Source organism: Bos grunniens, chromosome 11, assembly GCF_055505025.1.
Source record: "Bos grunniens cultivar Pamir isolate PY7600 chromosome 11, Bosgru_T2T1.0, whole genome shotgun sequence".
NCBI classification, from domain to species: domain Eukaryota; kingdom Metazoa; phylum Chordata; class Mammalia; order Artiodactyla; family Bovidae; genus Bos; species Bos grunniens.
The window spans coordinates 281,293-301,950 of record NC_141175.1 but is presented as its reverse complement, the minus strand read 5'-3'; the positions used below and the strand labels follow the sequence as shown (position 1 = coordinate 301,950).

At 49.1% G+C, this 20,658-nt stretch overlaps 1 long non-coding RNA gene and 1 pseudogene across 2 annotated transcripts; both read right to left on the bottom strand.

Annotated features, from left to right (window-relative positions):
• Positions 1-5,743: 5,743 nt before the first annotated feature.
• On the bottom strand, positions 5,744-17,541 carry LOC147362158 (uncharacterized). Its single transcript, XR_015136001.1, has 3 exons — positions 17,231-17,541; positions 16,165-16,259; positions 5,744-6,483 (listed from the first exon to the last, which is right to left on the bottom strand). It is a non-coding gene; the product is annotated as an uncharacterized LOC147362158 (long non-coding RNA).
• A 1,350-nt stretch (positions 17,542-18,891) lies between these two features.
• On the bottom strand, positions 18,892-20,618 carry LOC147362157 (small ribosomal subunit protein uS2 pseudogene; annotated as a pseudogene). Its single transcript, XR_015136000.1, has one exon. The product of XR_015136000.1 is annotated as a small ribosomal subunit protein uS2 pseudogene (transcript).
• Between the last annotated feature and the right edge of the window lie 40 nt (positions 20,619-20,658).

Here is a 20,658-nt window from a genome sequence, read left to right as displayed (position 1 = left end):
TGATCTACAGCGTCCATTCAACACAAAAGCACAGCGTGGTAACAGCAGCGTGGCAGGACTGCAGAGGGCGGTTCGGACCGCTGAGATCAAGAAGCACTTGAGAAACAGCAGCGCTGCTGAGCCCGGAGCCCCGGGAGACTCCTTCCGCCCCGCCCCGTCGGTGATCCCCAGTCCCGGAGCTTCCCGCTCCGGTCCTCTGCTGGAGAGGGGCCCGGGCGCCCGCACATCTGAGCCCTGGGCCCCGCAACGGAGCTCGGGTGTGTTGCCTGCGCCCTTTCTCCCGGTCCTCCTCTCCCGGTTCGCGCAGCTGCCGGAGGCCCAGGGTCGGGCCCGTGGAGGCGAGCGGGCGGGGACGCGAGGCCCCGTGGGTGGCCGCGTGCGGGGAGCGGGTGCAGTTTCTCCCCGCGGGGCCGAGCCCGGTCGGTCGGAAGCCCTTAACCAGGCTGAGGGGCCGTTGTGCCGCCGGCGGGATCCCCGGGTCGTCCACATCTCCGGCCTACGGGGTATCGGAACCGTCTCCGGGGCACGGAGATCGCCCCGCTCTCTCCTCGCCGCCTCCCGGCTTCTCGGGGCGCACCCGGCTCCCGGGTTCCAGAGGCGGCCAGGGGCCCGGAGCTCCTGTGGGGACGGGACCCCAGATCCCGCCCGGCCCCGGGCCCTCCGTGCGCGTCGCCTGCCCCGCGAGCGCGGATACCCGGTGCGGCCGGCCGAGAGGCAGCACCAACCAGGGAGATGCGGCCGCTGGAGGCGCCGTCGGACGGGTACACGGGGCCGCCTCGGCTTCTGGCTCCGCCGGCCGCCCCGTCTGCAGCCCGAGGGCCGGGGACACCAAGCGAGGCGGCTTGGCCGTCTGCCCGTGGAGCGCAGGGGCGGCCCCGAAACTAGGACCTGGGGTCAACTGCACGCGCGCCGCTTCTTTGATCCATGTCTCTGGTGTGAAAGAACCCAGATTTCCCACCCTGGGCGGAAGAAAGGTTCTTTATAAATGTTTTGTAGAAGGCGTTCTTTCCCGGGCCAAAATAAGGCGGTTGGTGATTTGAAACGCCACCGTCACCCGCACTGTTGGCGGTGAGCCTGAAGGGCGGGTCTGAGCCCGACCCCCTGTGGGTGCGCGGAGCACAGAAGACTGCCGGCCTTGGCTGGTCATCAGCCGCCAGAGAGGCAGACTGTCAGGGCTGGACTCCAGCTCCAGGGCTGGGGCTGGAAAGGCGGCTTCTGTCCCTCTGGGAGCCTCAGCAGGTACTGACGACTTGATGGGCGAGGAACTGTGCCCAGCAAGTAACTGCTGCTCAAAACTCGATGGGCGCCAGCGCGCAGCAGGAAAGGGGTACCAGACAGGGCAGCTTCACTCCCTGCTGGAGGCTGGGGACGCACAGATGAGGTTGTTGGAGCAAAAATAGAAATGAAGTGTTTCCTCACCTAAGAACAAGGACAGTAAACAGCGAAGCCTAGAGAAGAAACATGACCGGTCGTCAGAGTTATTCGCTCCTAGTTTTACTAACCTGTAGTGTCTGTAACCAGAAGTCCCCTAATTCTACGTAATCTTCATCCTGTACCGCATTTTTGCTCTCCCTGCACCCTTGTAGCAAGTCACCCCTTAGGGCTGTTTGCATTTCGGAAGGAAGGTGGCAGGCTGAGGGACCCAGGAGACCCCGGCTGTGTACAGTCTCTCAGGCCCCCTGGGTGTTGACAGGGCACTGTTCCTGGGGTGCTAGCCTGCTGTGTGCTCCCCTTGGCCAGCTGAGGAGTAAAGCTGTCTACTTCCTCCAAAATCCCGTCTCCGTATTTTTTAATTGGGCATTGGTGGACAGAGAAAGGCGAGGTTTTGGCAGTAACAAGGCGGCCACGCATGAGCGGGAGGTGGGGGGGGGGAGCATCCGGGGAGGGGGAGGACTTGAACCCCTCACACCTCAGGCAGCTTTTTGGTAATTTGGGTTTTGTTTTTTGAGTGTAGCTTTCATAGTCACAGCACATAGCTCAATCACTCTGTTTTGGAATGGTGGTCCCTATGGGTGGGAGAGTCCACTATAAATGGATAGAATAGCCCATTGCATCTTACGCCCCATGGACCAAATTCCACTCCCAGATTGTGCTGGTAGGGCCTGAAAGCTAAAAATGGTTTTTATATCTTTAAATGGTTGAAAATAATTCTTAAAGATAATATTTGCAGCATGAAAATTTTACTCACTATACTCATATTCATCCAGATTTCATGGTCTATAAGCAGTGTTTTCTTGAAACAGGCTCTTTCATGTACTTTTTATCTGTGGTGCTTCTTGGATATAATGACTGAGCTGAGAGGATGCAACAGATGTCATATGGCAAAGCTAAAATACTTACTCTCTGGATCTTTATAGAACTTTGCCCACATCCACTGTAGAAATATGGTAGGTTTTTTGTTTGCTTATTTGTTTGTTTATTTGTTTTAACACATATGCTGAGAGCTATACTTTAGAAACATTGTGAATTTTGTTCCCATTACAAATTAATGTGAATTTAATTCACATTACATTGTGAATGTTGTTCTTTGAAACAAACCTCCTGTAGGCAGATGTAAAACTGGTTACATTGCTCTCAGTGATCTCAGCCAGAGTGAACACTGAGCCTGTGTACTCAGTTGCTACTCAGTTGCTAAGTTGTGTCTCTTTGTGACCCCATGGACTGTAGCCCTGCAGGCTCTTCTGTTCATGAGGATTCTCCTGGCAAGAATACTGGAGTGGGTTGCCATGCCTTCCTCCAGGAGATCTTCCCAACCCAGGGATCAAACCTGGGTATCCTTCATTGCAGGTGGATTCTGTACCATCTGAGCCACCAGGAAAACCTCTCAGGAGAATGGTCAAGCTGAATCGAGTTCTCACAGTGATGTTTACTCTACTTTCGGTCTCAAATGTCACCCCTTAATTGAATCTCCCACCCTTTTCTGCCTGGATTTGTCAAAGTTTCCATCTCTGCCTGCCCCCTGCCCTCAAAGAGTCTCTCTGCATTCCTTCCAACCTATCCTTCCTACAGCAGAAAATATAACTAAAAAATAAAAACCCAAATCCTCATTAAAAATTTCAGTAGTTTCTCACTACCACCAGGCCCAAGAGTCCAGGACCTTCCATGAGTGACCTCGGTCTTTCTCCTCACTCTAATCTCCCTGCCATCCTGGACTTCTTTTAGTGCCTGGCACCATGTTTCCCCCTGAGTCATTGCTTTATATACAGTTCCTCCTGTCTGGGGAGCTCTTCTCCCTACCCCTTGTTCCACCAGCTCCCCATCATTTCATCTTGATGTTCAATACTCCTTGTTCAGGGGAGTCTTCCCTAACCCTTCCATCAGCTCTCAGAGCACCTGCATTCACCCTCTGTAACATTCATCAGATTGCCAGTTCTCATGTAATCTCCTGCTGGAATGAAAACTCTGCGAGAGCAGGGCTGTGTCTTGCTCACAGTTCTTTCCTGGCTCCTGACATGAGTTGATCCTCAGTCACTGTTGATTGGATGGTTGAAGGATGAGTGATGGGGGTGTGCTGGAAAGGGCCTGGCTCTGCTGTGATCTGGAGACGTCACACATCTCAGGAGGATTTGGAAACTGGACTAGGTAATCGCTAACATTCATCAGCTCTGACATGTATTAATCTTTAGGCTCACCCTCAGCCTGTTCCATTTGCTCCTAGATATTTGGTTGAACATTCATTGTACCGAACTTGAGATTCAAGATTAGGCTGTGGATGAAAGAGTTAAAAGTGACAGCTGCTTGGTACACACATAAAACAATCTGCATAATTTCTGTGATCTTTCTCCAGTTACACAGGTCAGAGAACAGCCACCACAATCACATAGTCATGCACTTGGCCATAGTTTCCTGGGTACTAAAGCACTGTAGCCAAAGAACCAAGTGTTATCTCTGAAGGTCTAGGAACTACCCATGCGTGGACAATGGAGAGGTTAACTTATGGCAGTCTTTATCTTCCAGTAAATACTGACACTGGAAAGTGATTGATGACCAACTGGCTTTAATTCCCTCACCCCAGGTCCCTCTGGGGGGACTAATCAAGCAGGCTGAAACTTGTACTCTAGAAACACAAGGGGTCCTCCCCATGGGAATTTCACTTTTTCAAAGCTTTTAACAGTCTCTGAAATGGGAAATATTCAGGGCAAAACTCTGCCAGCCATACCTGCAATTAGAATTTGAGAAAGGGTTAAGATCTTTGCTGGTGGCTTTTTATATGAGTGAATTCTCATTCCTATCTGTCCATAGATTCCAAGAGCACAATTAATGTTCCCCGAGTTACAGAAGTCAGTTCTGCATCACCTAGGATTAGGGCAGGTTCAAACCCACTCCTGTGGTTTACTTAATGTAAAAGCAACCTTCTGTAAAGGCCTATAGAACATGTGAAGTTTTCATGGTTTGCTGACTCTGTGACTAAAATCTGGGGGAAAGTCGCCTAGGGAGTTGTTTTCCTGCTGGATGTTTGATATTTCAAAGGGAAAAATTCAAGCCTAGACTTGTGTTTCCAAACAGCAGTTGCTCTAATTAATGAAGTGTTTATCAAAAGTGATGTCCATTATCATGATTGTTGGAAACAGAGTCATTACTGAGTGATCACACACTTTACTGATATGGAGTGGAAGTGCCCCAGAGCCACACACCAGGGCTGGGAGAATCTGCCCCGAGACAGGCGGTAAGAGGAGATCACATTCCCATCTTACCGAGTTTACCATCCACTGAATGATCATTCTCACACAGCAGCCCAAGACTCCACATGGAATGTTGAGAGGGTAACAGATCCAGACCTACTAAGACCTGCACTAGTCCTACAGGTGCACAGAAAAAGGGTGAGCTCACTTACATGTGGCATCTTAAAAAAATAAATAAATAAAATAAAAAGCAAAGCACCAAGGTCCTCAATCTAGGGCACAGCTTGGTGTTTGCAGAAGGTGGGCTGTGGGGGTGTGAAGTAGGTGAAGGTGGTCAAAAGGTACAAATTTCCAATTATAGGAAAGTAACACATGGGATCATCATGTGTAGCATGGCAACTATAGCTAATAATACTATTTTTAAATTATTTTGTATATTTGAAAGTTGCTAAAAGAGTGGATCTAAAAAGCTCTCATCACACACACATGAGATGTAACAATGTGAGACGATGGACGTGCGATGGACTCATCATGGTGATGATTTCACAATACATACAGATATTGAGTTATTATGTTGCTCATCCAAAATGAATATGAAGGGATATGTCAACTATGCATCAGTTAAAAAAAAGGAAATGAAGGACGATATGCGCTCTCACAATTGCTGAAAAAGATGAAGCACGGACCTTTGCCTCAGGGTCTGCAGTCTCCCCTTCCTCTCAGTGATGTAAAGGATACTTACGGCCTCTGACGCAGTGATGGGATAGGCCTGGGGTTCTGTGTTCTCACAAGCTCCCAGGAAATGCCAATTCCTGCAGACCCCTGGCTGCACGTTGAGTAGCAAGGTGTTAAAGCTCCTGAGGGTGGAGATTAGCTGGGCTGGTTTCTCAGGGATCCAGTTATACTTATGAGTACAGCACAGGAGCTTTTATGGCCTCCATTCCTGACAGTGTGAAATAGCTGCGGGGTGAGCTGAGGTGGTGTTTCCTTTGCAGAGAAGAGGAAAATGGCAACTTTCAAAAGACTGGAAATGATGCTGTTTCATGTTCACATACCGATCTCCTCAGACAAATGGGGCCCACCAGCAAAGACCTTCAGAAATAAAGGCCAAAAGACCATGGTGACTTTTAAAGTATTATTTTGCAGTGCTATCCACAATGAATAAACTAGATTAAAGGAAATGATTTTATGTCACAGCTCAAATGGTTCAATTGCCTAGGAGCTTTTTTTTTTTTTTTTTTTTAAGTTTTATCTTGAACCCTTCTTGGAAGTGTCTACAATTACATGAGGGCTTGATGGAGTGTGTCACTGCTTGTTCAAAGCTCTGGTGGCAAATAAAATATACAATGACAGGAAGGACCCTTTACTACACTTGTTACAATATGGAAGGGACCTCCTTGGGAAGCTCTACATTCTTGGTCACCATGAGGAGTAGAAAGTGGGCCTGCAGAAGACGCAGCTGGGCCACAGGAGAGGAGCCAGCCGAGCTCCTGAGCCTCTCAGCCCCTCTGATGAAGGCTCTGTCTGACCCCCAGACACTCAGCCACGCCTCCGGAGGGTCACAGGCCCTGGGAGGCCTGGTGTGGGTCCCGGTCCTCTCCTCTGACCTGGGGGAGGAAGCGGTGGGCTCAGGAGAGACCCTGGGTGTGGAGTGAGGACCCCGGCCCTAGCTGTACCACGCACCAAGGGACACCATCTACGCGCTCCGCTGGTGTCGGCTTCCACGTGTGTAAGACGAGCGGCCCGGCTGCTCTTGGGCGTTTCTTGATTCTTCAACGGTCCTTGGGCCTCAGCAAAATTGGCAGAAGTCAGACATGTGTAATCTCAGGCATCCCTGCTGACTCAGTGGTAAAGAATCTGCCTGCCAAGGCAAGAGACACAGGTTCATTCCAGAAAGATCCCACACGCCGTGGAGCAGCTAAGTCCGCACACCACGACCATTGCTCCTGTAGAGCCCGGAGCCGCAACCCCTGACGCCCGGGCCTCCCAGAGCCTGTCTCTGCAACAAGAGCGCGGGGGGCTTTCTTGGAGTGAAAGCACAGACAGTGCCTGAGATGAGAGCCAGATGGCCCTGCAAGCCTGACGGGGGAGCCACAGCCTTCAGTCGCCGTGCAGGTGAGCAGTGAGTACCTCCAGGCCTGAGAGAGTCCTGGAGAGGCTTAGGGCCTGGATTCCTGTCCTGAGGAAGCCCTGGGCCCAAGAAGGGCATCAGACAAGACATAAGTGCCCCACCATGTGGCACGTGCTCACCGAGAAAAGGCACACGGGACCAGAAGAAAGACAAGGAGTTACGACACAGCCCGAGGGAGTCAGGAAAATCAGCAGAGCAGATGGTTTTCAAGCCAAGGCCTCGGAGGCATGCAGTTCAGCAGCCAGAAATCCAGAGCCAGGGCTAGTGGTAGGTGCAACAGAGAATATGTTCCCCCAGAAAGGCAGCTGTGAAGGCAGAGGATTCATCTCAACTCCTGCATGATGTCAAAGACAGTGCGGACAGCGGGGTGGACACAGCGGGTGAGGGCTGGCAGAGGCAGGGGGCAGGGGAGAGAGAGTGAAAGGCATTTAGAGCCTGGCCTGGGATGCCACTATCCTTCCTGGGAAGTGGGAGCCACTCAGATGCTGTGAGTAGAGAACGCACATGTTCAGAACTGCAGTTAAAGCAGATCAGTTATCACAGGGAGAAAGCGAACAGGAGGGCGGAGAGGCCGCAGTCAGAGGGTGGTCAGGAGCCCAGCAAGAGCGCTGGTGAGAGGAGCCCAGACTGAACTCAGGAGGCAGAGCTGGAGGGAAGAAGCCCATCAGAGCAGGGGGAGGAGAAGGAGAGGGGGTGGTAGGAACATGGAGAGCAGCTCCTGCAGAGGCTGAGGATCCTCATTGTTTGGTGATGAAGGGAAGCTCAGAGAAGTCAGTCCCTGAAGGGGGAAACCTGAATCCTCATCCCTGTCCAGATGTTTGCCTACAGACGTTAGAAGGGTGAGAATCAAGCAAAACTCAGGATAAGATGTGTTTCTTGTGTTAATTCTTAAAAAAAAAAAAACAACAAAAAAAACCCCTCTATCAATCACAATTTTTAAGTTGGAATCTAATTCACATATCATAAAATTTACTCTGTAAAGTGTGCAACTTACTGGAATGGATTGCCGTTTCCTTCTCCAAATGATTCATCATCTGTTTGCAAAACCATGCATCTATCACCGCTATCTAAGTCAGAGCACTTCATCTCCTCACAGAGAAAGCCACTACCCACTAAACAGGCACTTCCCCTTCTGCCTTCCCCCAGCTTTTGGCAATTGTCTGTGTGCTTTTTGACCCTAATGATTTGCCTATTCTGCATATTTAAAGTACATGGATTTGTACAACTGTGGCCACGTATGCTGGTTTCTTACACTTGGTGCTGTGTCTTTGAGACTCATCTATGGTTTAGCACACGATTCATTCCTCTGTTTGACTTGAAAAATTTCCTTTCTAGGCCATTATAATACATACACACACCCGAGTTCTTTTCTTTTTAATTGTGAAAAACACAGAATATAAAATTACCATTGTCGCTCCATCCACGTCACTAGGAACCGTCTTTGTGCAGGGAGCCTCTTTGCCTCAGCGACCCTGAGCCACCGGCTAGCACAGAGCAACCAGCCCAGCCACGACACACCTTCTTGGGACCCTCTGTGACACCCACCCAACCAGGACTCCATGCGGGCCTCCCCACGGCAGCCTCAGAAAAGAGCCACATGGTGGGGGGGTGGGCAGAGGTGGCGAAGGAGAGAGACCAGGAGAGAGGAGAGCAGAGGCGGGTGGAGGAGCCGCCCATGCTGAGCCCCTGTCTCAGCCGTTTGCCTGCCAGACCAGCCCTGCTTAACTGCTGGGACCAGAAACGGTCAAATGGCTGAGGGAGGTGTGACCATGGATGCCAGCAGCTTCAGCCAGACACCCGACAGTCTGCAGTGCAAACCTGCCAGGCCCAGCTTCACTCCCCGAGCCAGCTTCTGAGCCCCAGAGCCCCAGCCTCATGTGAGGGGCTATCCCAGCCCCATCCTCCACAGTGCCACATCCCAGCTCTCAGGACAGTCCTCTGAGCTCCCAGGAGATTGTGTCCACTCAGGGTGTATGACAAGTGGCATTAGGCTGGGACCAGTTGGAAGTGGCCAGAGTGAAATCAAGTTTCTCTGTGTCTCCTCTGCCCCGGAAGCGCCCACTCTCTCCTATTCGCTCATGCCTGTTTTGTCCAGGTGTTCCCTGAACACAGCCAGGCTGCAGGGAGGGGTTTCAGGGCAGGGCAAGAGCTGCAGCATCTCACAGTGAGCAGGGCTGGCCACCAACTCACGCCTGACTCTGGGAGAGCATCACTGTGTGTCAGAAACTGACCCTATGAAGGCACAGGTGACTGCTCCTGGATCACACAGGGGCCCCAGAACTTAGGTTTGTCTTGTGACCTCTACAGCTGGCTCTAAAGGACAGAACAAATAGCAAGGAGACATATGGACCCCCGTAATCACAGTCAGATTGGTTAAGTAGTAAGGGGGTGGGGCGGGGCAGTGAGGACAGGGGTGGGTGCCGCCTGCCTCTGCTGTCCCCCCGCCCCATTCCCCTGGCCTTCTCTTCCTCACCATCCTACTCCTGGGGTGGGGCAGTGAGGACGGGGTGGGCGCCACCTGCCTCTGCTCTTCCCCCCGCCCCATTCCCCTGATCTTCTCCTCCTCAGCATCCTACCCCCATATTGGGTTTTCTTGGCCCAGACACAACAGAAGTGATCATTAAGTTACTCAGTATTCAGTGGAATAGTCACAAAGTGACTTCAAGTGTAAAAAGAAATAAAATTGAAAATAAAATCCACCCAGACTGTTAATGTTTTGGATGAGGTTAGTGTCAGAGAAGATCCTTGGGCTCCTGGTAAAGGTCCCCCTGAAACTCTGTCTCTGGAAGGAGGGAGAAGAAGACGACCTTTGGTGAATGTGACCTAAGCCTGGTTTGTGTTTGACCAGCTCATTGATTTGATTATTGGTCATCATCACATTTGCTGTGTTCCAGGTCCTCACAGGACCCACAAGCTGGAGAGCTCATCGCAGTGTGCTTAAAGACTTGAGGGGTCCTGGGTGAGGCAGAAAATGGTGTGGGCAGAGCATGGGATCAAGAAAGGCTTCGTGGACCCAGCGAGGTCTGAGCTGGGTCTCCAAGGGTGAGTTCAGCAGGGCCTGGCTCTGAGCAGGACTCAAATACATAATGAATGACTAAATGAATGAAAATGGAAATCTTCCCAAAAGAGCAAGACTGTCAGCTCTTCTGTAACTGAGTCCAAGCTTGTCCTGTTCACCTCATGACAGGCCAATAAATTGAAAGATGAGTTCATGGGACAAGGAATGGTGACTTTATTCAGAAATCCAGGACTCTTGTCCCAGGACCCATCTTGCCTGAATTAGAATTCAGGTTTCTTTTATCTTAATTCTCAAAGGTGGTGGGGGAGGAAAGTCAAATATTTTCTTATTCTGATCAGGCTCCAGAGGGGATGTGTTAATGTCTGCCTCCCTGACGTGATTCACAGGTGAGTCTGGTCAGGAAGTTTCCTGTGAGCTAAACAAAGTTATTATTTTAGCTTGGTGCTCATTACCTGGGATGCAGGGCTCCCAGAGAGGGGACTTTATGTACAAGCTTATAGTCAACATTCCTTTAGTGGTTAACTCGTAATAGGTAGAATGCAAAGGCTCCTTCTTTATGATGCATTCAGGCCAAAGCCTGGAACTGCAGGGCACCCAGGGACTGCAGGAAAGGCCCCTCGAGGTGCCCACTCCACTCCCTCACAGCTGTCTTGCTGACTAAGCAGCCTGTGTCTTGACTTCCGGGGGTCACCTGTTTGCCCTCTTCTCTCAGACCGTGCTGGTTGTAAGATCTAGATTGGGCTGAGGCAGAAAAGGAGAGACGACTTCAACGGAAGTAGGTTGCCGGGGACCAGCCCCGGCTGATCCAGGGTACTCGAAGGAGAGACGGCGTCGGCGAGGGTCAGGATACGATAGTTTCAATTAGATATTAATTAGAGATATAAAGAGTAATAGAATAAGGATAGCTCAGTAGGAAAATTCAGTGGAGAAAAGAGGCTGAGTAGCTTGGTTTACGCGGGAGACCAATAAAACTTCAAGACAAGAAGTTTGCACCACTTACGTAGGCCGCAGGCGTCCTTCCGTTCTCCCGAAGGAGAGGAGACACTGAGGCCTCCCCGGTCGGATCTTAGAAGCCCAGGCAAAATTAGTAAGCTTGGTGGGTTCCGCGCTCCAGATGGAGACTCAGCCAGAGGGAGAGAGAGACATGGGGAGACCAGTATTTCGAGAAACTGATCCCAATTCTTTATTTTCCAGAGTCTGTTTTTATACACTGAGATGTTATACAAAAGTCACGCGGGGTCAGCAGTCCTGACTTTTATCAAAGCCAGGTGCTTCATACAAATGTATACAGAGGTCTTAGGGGTGTTACATCATCTTCTGGCCAGGGGGGCCTGCTGACAATTTACGACCCTCTCCTTGTGACAGCGGTCAGTCAATCAGGACACTTATTTCTCCAGGGCTGATTATTCTCAAAACAGACGCCACCCAAATAAAGTTACATTCCTACAGGGTGAGGGTGTAGTGGGTTTTAGTTAAGGAAAGAATTTACTTAGCCTAAGGTCTAACGTGATTAATATCAAAGGTTAATTCTATATATTCATTAATGTGTGTAAGGGCAGGGGATGTGGAGACGTAGCAACAAACATTGGCTCAACAAATGAAAAACCCTTCACCAACACAATTTCTAATCAGCCCATTATACTTATACTAATAGTTTTCTAACTTTTCTAAGGAACCTGTTTTTAGAAGGTTTAAAGCATCTCGTGCCTCTCACAGTTGGGAGGCTGTGAACAATCACATGTGGCCGGACGAGCCTGTCAGGCAGGCTAGAGAACCTTCAGAGGAGTTTGTAGGTTAAAACAGTCTTATCACGCCCAGGAATTATTATTAACTGGAACTCTAGGTTAACTCCTTCTCCGAAAGAGGTGGTGGGGGACAGCCCCCTGTAAAGTCAGAGGTGTAGGTAAGAGCACAAAGTAGTAAAGTAGGCAGGCTCTGGTTATGGGGGTAGATGCTCGAGGAGTTCCAGGGGGACTCCTGAGGCTCGATCCCACCTTTGCGTATGTCAAGCCTCCTTCCTCATGACCTTTGTCACGGGCGGAGTACCTCACTCTGGCCCCCAACAGTAGGTGACCTTTATTCAAACAAGGAGGGGTGGCAGTCGGCCAGCAACCCGGCTGAGCCTGAGAGGGATCAGGGAGGCTTCATATTTAAAGGGAGGTTTGTGGAAGCGATAAGGAAAACGTTAGTCAGGCAGGATGTTTTGGGTATTCTTTAGTTGAGATGGCATGTGTAGTTGGGCAGGGGGTGATAAATCCTCTGGACAAGGGGTGACAAGTCCCAGGTAGATGCAACCAGCCTGGAGCATCAGGGCGGGACCTAAGGTTTGGTTTTGTTTTCCCGAAGTTAGAATATTCAGCAAGGGCCTCTGAGACTGCTGTTTTCTTTTCTAGGCCCAAAGACTCTTTCACTTGTCAGAAGCCACATTCACCTATGCCTCTCCCTGATCAGGCCCAAGCAAACCAGCTGCCCTCAACTGAGAGGGTGTTAGTCTCTCAATCATGTCCCTGCAATCCCATGGACTGTAGCCCACCAGGCTCCTTTGTCCATGGGATTTTCTAGGTAAGAATACTGGAGTGGGTTGTCATTTCCTTCTCCATGGAATCTTCTCGACTCAGAGATGGAACCCAGGTCTCCTACATTACAGGTGTATTCTTTACCATCTGAACCACCAGGGACATGCATAAGAAACTGCTACCTCCCAAAACTGGGGTCAGAAGGCTGGGCTTGTGGTTCAGGCTCTACAAGGCATTTCACATCCTCCTAGTATCTCCTCTTGTCTCCCTAAGAAGCTCTTACATCTCAGGACACCTCTAACCAATACCCTCTTTTGGTGGGAGCTAGTGCTCAGCGGTTAATATTTTCAGCCCAGAGAGACACAGCCTGTGCTTTAGACCATGGCAAACCCTCCCAGCTAGCCCCAGTCCAACCAAATCTCTCCTGTTCCTCAGATCCCATGGCCAACAGACAGTCCCTGAGTCTGTTCAGCAGACAGGCTCTCACAGTGTCCAGCGCTGAGGCTTCTCCCACCCCTGTGTCCTCTAGGCCCTAAATGATGAGCCCGCACTCCTGGGAATGGAGGGTATCCTGTGCGCTGTTTCTGAGGCTGCTGCTTGGCCTTCTTCCACCTTCAACAAGAGCAGGGAGCTGGCTCGGGCAGGCCCTTGGGTAGGGGGAGGAGGGGACGAGCGGTCAGTCCCTCCAGCTGGTGTGGGCCGTGGCCCTGCGGGAGGAGGTGCTGGGGGCTGAGAGTGGGCTTGGCCTGCTCAGTGTGCATTCGGGCGAGGCTGAACCTACTGGGGAGTGGTGACAGTGTTGATGGTGACAAGCTGTTTCCATCTCTGTACGAGCTGGTCCAGTTCACCAAGTTCTCCCAAAAATAACACCGGTATATAAACACTCTTCCTCTAGCAACAGGGGGTGGGCTGAGTGTTTTCCAGGAAACTCCTCACTAACCTCTGGGAAAGATTCTGACAGAGTCTCTGATGATGCAACAAATGTCCGCTTTGGTTAGGAATCAACAAGGAGTCAAGTCTGGCACATGGATGTCAATGCTATGTAGCAGCCTCGATGGGAGGGGAGTTTGGGGGAGAAAGGACGCATGTGTGTGTTTGGGTGAACTGTTCCCCTTGGTGTCACTTGAAACTGTCACAACACTGTTTGTAAACGGGCTACACCCCAATACAAAGCAAAAGTTAAAAGAGAGAACAACATGTGACCAAACACAAAGAGAAGACACTGGATGATCTGAACATTGGCTTCAAAAGCACATTTTGGCAATACAGAAAACTACAGTATTTTAAAATCGTAGTTTATGATTTAGAGTCTATGATATTTAGGTGACTGATCAATTGTTTAATACAGGCACTGATAAAATACAAGCTAAAGGCTAACCAGTTTTAATATCATAAATTTCACACTACAGTCTAAAGCCAGGGCACATAAGTCTATTTATCTGTCTCCCTTTCTCCAACTCCTTCTCTCTATAGTTTTAAGATTTGTGTCACCAGTGAGCTCACTCCAGCTCTCCTGCAACACACACCCTTCATTCTGTGGGAGAAGTGATAACACTCGTTTACACTAGTGTAAGTGAGGAGGTGACGCACGGTGACAGAAGGAAGGAGACTGGCGGGGGGCTCAGCCCGGCCTCGGCCTGGGGGCTTTGCCTGGACCCTCAGTCCCTCTCTCACTGCTGACCATAACAGGGGCCTGGAGAAGCCTGTGAGGGGCCCTGGCCAAGAACCTTCATGCACGTCTAGACATTTACATCGTGAGCATGGAGTTTGCGCAAAGATCTTCAAATTTCTGTTTTTTCCTGACTTCTTTAGTCTTCATTAGTCTTCTCACCAGGGGTGTCGTTAACTAAATCAGCCTATACTATTAATATTAACATATATTATTGATATGTAAATATTATACTAAAATAATAATAGTACATAACATTTAATATTTATTTACATTATATGCATATATTTATGTAGCATTATGTTATACTAAATTAAATTAATAAATATAAATAAACTAGCATAGAGATATCAGTATATATTACTCCTCAGAGGCAGATCTTTGCCTTTTATGCAGTCAACTCTGCCTGCTGACCGTATATTGTTTGCCAGAAAAAAAATGAAGACTGAGGCCAGAGTGAAAAGTGAGGGGAAGGCAGGCAGAGAAGACCCAATCTGAAATTACAGGGAGGCATAATTAAATCACTCAAGTGCAACAAGAAGTGTGTTCCCGAGACCAGCCTGAAGTGCACAGTCTTAGTGAGGGGAGCGGATGCGACCCCGCACCCGGCCCATTGCACCTTCTGGGGTGGGGTGAGCGGGAGGGAGACTCCTCCTGGTGTCTCTCCTCCGGCTCCTCCGCGGACCCGCTCGTCCTCCCCAGGCTCTGCTGCGGCCTGTGTGCTTTGCTGCCAGGAGGCCCGTTTCCTGCCCTCCACTGTTCCCCGCCTACCGTCTCTCTTTCCTGGATTCTCTCGGCTGCCACCGGCCAGGCTGGAGACACAGGCATCACAAGACCTTCCCCCAGCCCGTGAGCTGTCCTCGCCCGGCCCTCCTCCTTTAGCGCTGGGTTAACGGGGTGCCTGGTGTTCATTGCTGAGACTTTCCTTGCTCATAGTTTCCTCCATTCCTGATGGTGGGATGCGCAGGGCAACTAAAGCCATTTCTGAATTTCCCTGAATGTGGATGCTAGATGAACCTAGTTTGCTTATAGCAGAATTGTGTTGTTCTAAAGAAAGATTTTTATATTCCTATTGAAAACCACTGGAAAACCCCCAAATAGGAAATGGTGACACCTCAAAGTCATACTGTTACATGACAAAAGCAAGTTGTAAAACAACACACACATTATTTGTCTAACTGAACTAAAAATGAACCTATATTATCTGTGTGTAAATAAATATATATTTGAAAAAAAATTTTTTTTAAAAACTGGAGGAATATATACAAATGAACCACAGATACTTTGATAAGGATGAAAGAGAAATTCTATTTTACTCTAAGTTATCCAGTTTGTGTGTGTGTGTGTGTGTGTGTACTTTTAACTCAGGAGGAACTTGAACAAGAGTGTATATTGTTTGTATTTAAATAAACACTTTACATATGATTGTAGAGAACCAGCTTATCATAAAAACCAAACCAATGTATTTCAGAGTCAAACAAATGATAAGCTGCGTAGAAGAGAGTGAATATCTGCTGAAGGGCTAGAGACAGAAAGAGCACATGAGCAGCACAAACAGTGAAACTCGGGCTGCACACTGCTGTCCCCTCCAGTCACTGGGTCATTCCCTGAACACTTGTTGGGTTTAAGGCAGCCTGGAAGTCAGTTACCTGTCCAAGACAAGTTGAATTTATGCCAGGCCCATAGTAAATACATATTTCAATTAGTAGCTCTCAGAGGTAGCAAAAGTACACTTTATTCTCTAAACTTATTTTGGCCTGTTCTATAATGGATTGTTCCATTAAAAACAAAACACTCAAACCAACATTAAAAACCACCCTTTTGGTGTACCTGAAAGCTTTTGCCATTTTAGAGCTTTCTCTTTTTCTGTCATCTCTTAAACACGTAAAATAAATACAGTCAAGTCCCCAGCAGGAGGGGCCACTCAGGGAGCTCTGGGCCTCAGTCGCTACTAGGAATAAAAGTGGCAAAAAGCAGTTTTGCTCCAGAACTCTCAAGGCATTTTGGTGTGGGATAATCGGGACCCGTGGAAAGCATATGACAGCCTGACACTGTTTCTTACATCTGCCACAGCTCAGTGATTTTCAATATCTTACTTTCTGTAACTAAAGATTGAGAATGCTCAGGAGAGAGCATAAATATAACTACATAACTCGTTATAAATAGCATATAAGTAGAAAGTATAGTCAGATGTGAGTCTAACTTACCTTAATATCCTAGTTCCTGTGGCTCTCAGTCCATAAGGCTCAGACTACATTCCTCGGGCACCTCTACAGATTGGACAGTAGGTGGCGCTTTCAGCCTGTTTGAAACAGTTCCCGGGCTTTGGCTTGTTTACTTGCTTTTAAACTGTTTTACCACCATTGCACAGAAAACAGTAATTTGGTACATAAGTGTATGAAGTCCAGATCAATGTCATGGGAGCAATTCCAGAAGAACACAAAGCCATATAACTGGATCTGCAGAAAGCATTTACAAATATCCACAGAAAAGACTTTACCTCTCCATAGATTCAAACTGAAAACAGAAAGTGAAAGTCACTCAGTCGTGTCCGACTCTTTGGGATCCCTTAGACTGTAGCCCGCCAGGCTCCTCTGCCCATGGAATTCTTCAGGCGAGAACACGAGTGAGTTGCCATTCTCTTCTCTAGGGAACCGTCCCAACCCAAATTATCCAGTAATAAAACGCTTTTAGGGATTGTGTCACAAATGCTCTTTGCTACCTTGATTCCTTGTAATGCAGAATCTCAGGCTGACCTGGGACCCACCCTAAGGTAGTTTGTGTCCTGTAATCCTGGTCAGGCACATAGACTTTAGTTCGGTTTTCTTGTTTGGAAACAATTTGACCTAGCTGTTCACAAGCGAAAAACAAACTACTAGACATTAAAATGTTCCAGTAGAGTACAGTCAAGTGCTCTTGATTCTAAGAACTTCAAAGGATTTTTTAAGCCTTGTCAGCCACCAGCTTCTCTTGATTCTGAAAGCTGGGTTTACTAGGGACCGGCAGCAGTGAAAGTGTGATGAAATCACTGCAGCGGTGTTGTGCTTCAAAGCACAGGGTCTGTACAGACTAGGAACAAAGATAAAATATTCTGAAGGGGTGAATCCAGGGCATTTACTCTTATCTGAACAAAAGCTTGTGCACAGACACATTTTAAGCATCACTTCAGGGAGGCCACAGGCTCCCTGGGCTCTCCAAATCCCTCAGGTTAAGAGCTCCTGGCCTGGGAGTGAAAGAAAGCAAAGGCAGCCCTTCCCTCTTCCCCATTCCGACCTCTGGTCCCATGAGAGGGACGGTGGACGCTCAGCGCGCTGTCCCAGCCGCACGGCTGCCAGAGGAGTTACAGGAGCAGACCTGCCCAATGGCGCTGCTGCTTGCTGCCTGCTGCCGGGCCTTGTGAGAAGGCCCCAAGGAGATCTAGGAAAAGCAAAGGGGAGTCCAACTCAGCAGAGCAGCCCCGAAGCACAGGGAGTTGAAGAAACAGGAAGCACGAGTCAGGTCAAGGAAGGACCCCTTTCTGACAGCTGCGCTGATAAGGGCTGTGGCTAAAGCGTCCCGCTCCCTGTGCACGTGTCTCTGCGTCTGCAGGCACTTCCGGTTTGCCTCACCGTGAGCGGCGGCTGCTTGTGAGAAGGCAGATCTTTTTTACCATCAGTAAACTGTCTTCCGCGCTGTCAGCCCTGTAATCTGGCACTATATGCTTATCTTGTCTGAGGAATAAACATGGAAAGATACTGAAAAAAAAACTACAAAATTTGAGGCTTTGTAAAAGGGAATTAAAAGAGAATGGGTCTCATGAAGAGTAACTCCTTTCAGATGGAGAAGCTGAGAGGAGAAAGAAATTGATTTAAGAAAAGATCTTACTATTAGAGCTGAGGCCATCTGCCATTTAGTCAAATTTGCTTTTCTGCATGCAGGGTCACCTTATACAGACTCGTACAGACACACAATAGAGCTACCATCTCCACTGATACACAGTGGGGTGCCCTGGCCACGGCTTCAGACCACCTTGTGGGCACTCAGGATGCTCAGGACTCTGTCTTATGTGTCTCTGGGAAGTGACTCCCAGGACGTCCATCCACTGAGCCGAGTTCGTCTGTTTTCAAGCAGCCCTTTAAATCCCTGAGGCCAGCGCCCCTCTCTCTCACCACATAAAATGTCCCCCTGTGTGTCACTGCTCCTCATCAACATGGCTGCTGCTTTTATAATCAGTCTTCAGATATGGTCACCTGATTCTGTTATTTTTTATTATGCTGAAGTCAGTCAAGTGTCTTATATCTTACTAGCATTTTAATTGGAGAAGGCGATGGCACCCCACTCCAGTACTCTTGCCTGGAAAATCCCATGGACGAAGGAGCCTGGTGGGCTGCAGTCCATGGGGTCACAAAGAGTCGGACACAACTGAGCGACTTCACTTTCACTTTTCACTTTCATGCATTGGAGAAGGAAATGGCAACCCACTCCAGTGTTCTTGCCTGGAGAATCCCAGGGACGGGGGAGCCTGGTGGGCTGCCATCTATGGGGTCGCACAGAGTCGGACATGACTGAGGTGACTTAGCAGCAGCATATTAATACGTCAGATTCAGAGAAATAATTCAAGGATGAAGTCAACTGATTATCCTCCTATCCATATGAAGTATATAAATATAATCTCTGGGAGATGGTGAAGGACAGGGAAGCCTGGTGTGCTGCAGTCCATGGGGTCGCAAAGAGTTGGACATGACTGAGTGACTGAACAATGATAAAATATTATCTCAATTGATAAAGAATGTACAGTGCATAGGGGAAAGTGGGAGAAAAGTGTTTTAAAAATTGGATCAAGCTTAGCTAATAAAATTAGTGGTTGCAAATATTGTTTGAGGGAAGAACATAATGAATTATGAATTAGGAAATTTTCCTCTTATGTGAAAGGAAAAAAGCAAAAGCCACGGAACTTTCTCATGAGTAGACATATTTATTTATTTAGAAACTGCTTATTTTCTGTCAACCAATTTCCATTTTAAGAGTTTGTGAGGTTTCCATAATGGCTCATGGTAAAGAATCCTGCCAATGTAGGAGACATGTGTTCAATCCCTGGTCCAGGAAGAACCCACGTGCCTCAGAGGAACTAAGGCCATGCACCACAACCATCGAGCCTGTGCTCCACAGCCTGGGGGCCACAGCTCCTGAGCCCACGCTCTGCCACCACTGAAGCCTGGGGGCCCTGGGGCCCATGCTCCATAACAAGAGAAGCCGCTGCAACGAGAAGGCCAGGCACCACAACCAGAGTGCTCCCCACTCACCGCAACCAGAGCAAACCTGTGCAGCAGCAAGGACCCAGCACAGCCCCCACCCAAGAAAAGAGCCTGTGAAAGAACAGCTGAAGCCCACGCAGTGCTGTGCCTACCCATCCAGTGGCCTGAGCAGTGGGCGCTGCAGGCCAACCTTCGGGGGAACTGCGGAGTAGGCAGCGAGCTCGTCTGCCCGCCTGTGGACTAGACAACACGTCAGATCCAGTAGCGTTGCACTCAGGTGCTGAAGTGACCCATTCACGGTGAAGTCCTCCTTGGTCAGAGCTTGCTCAGCTGCCACCTGCTCTTCCCTTTTAATCTCTTCAGAATCTGCAGATGTAGAGATCAGGCACGACCTCCCAAGAGTGTTCACGGGAAAGGATGCCGCGCACAGGCAGAACTTCCCGGGTGAGCATCCACTGAGTCAGACCCATCAACAGCTCCCTGGTTGCCGGGAATGGGTCGTCTCCAGAGTGCAGAGGAGAGTCCGTGTCACACAGACCGATGGTAAGAAGTTCACATACGGGCCTCTGGGAGAGGCTGGCGGTCAGCCCAGGGATCGTAACCACCAGGAGTCTTGGCTCCTGGAAGCTGCCTGGGTCTGGTTAGTGGAGGCTCCAGGAGCAAAGCGGCAGCAAACTGCAGCTCAGCTCGCTGGCAAAGGTTCCTGGAGGACGCAGCAGGGACAGCAGCTGGGTTTTCAGTGGCAACGATGGCATGAGCTGCCTACAGAAGCTTCTCCCAGGTTCTCTTCGGATTCCTAGTGGAGACGCCGTCACTTTTCCTTCTGTAGATGTACTGCTCCGTTGGGAAGTAAAGGTCGGTGCCACCTAAGTGGGCCCCTGCTGTAAGGAATGTGATGACGTCGTCCTTCATTTGCCGGACAGCAAGGACCCAGGATAGTGTAAAAGATTCGCTTCACGTTATGACAAGAATCCAGACAGTGCCCTATGGACCACTGTCTGGGTAGCGTGGGAAAAGCCTGAGAAGATATGTTAGAGAAGCCAGATAATCTGATAAAACAAACTTGACTTTCATTCAGTTTGTAGAAATAAAGCTGTGAGTTTTATTCTTTAGAAGTTTAAAATTTTTTTGTAATGTCTTGGCATTTCTGAGAAACTTGTAATACATGTACAAGGTTCAAGAACCTAGAAATATAAAATACTTTATATTACATTGTTCTTCCTACCCCCTCCCTTCTTGTCAAGGCCCTGCTGCTTCCACAGTCAGCCACGTGTTTTGTTTCTCAGGAATAGCTTCTGGAGGTTTATTTGTTTGTTTGTTTGTTTTTCTAAGTATTTATATGGCTGTGCCTGTGGGACCTTGTTCATGGGAACTCTTAGCTATGGCCTGTGGGTTCTAGTTTCCTGACAAGGGATTGAACTCAGGCCCCTACAATGAGAGTGCAGAGTCTTAGCGCCTGGATCAGTA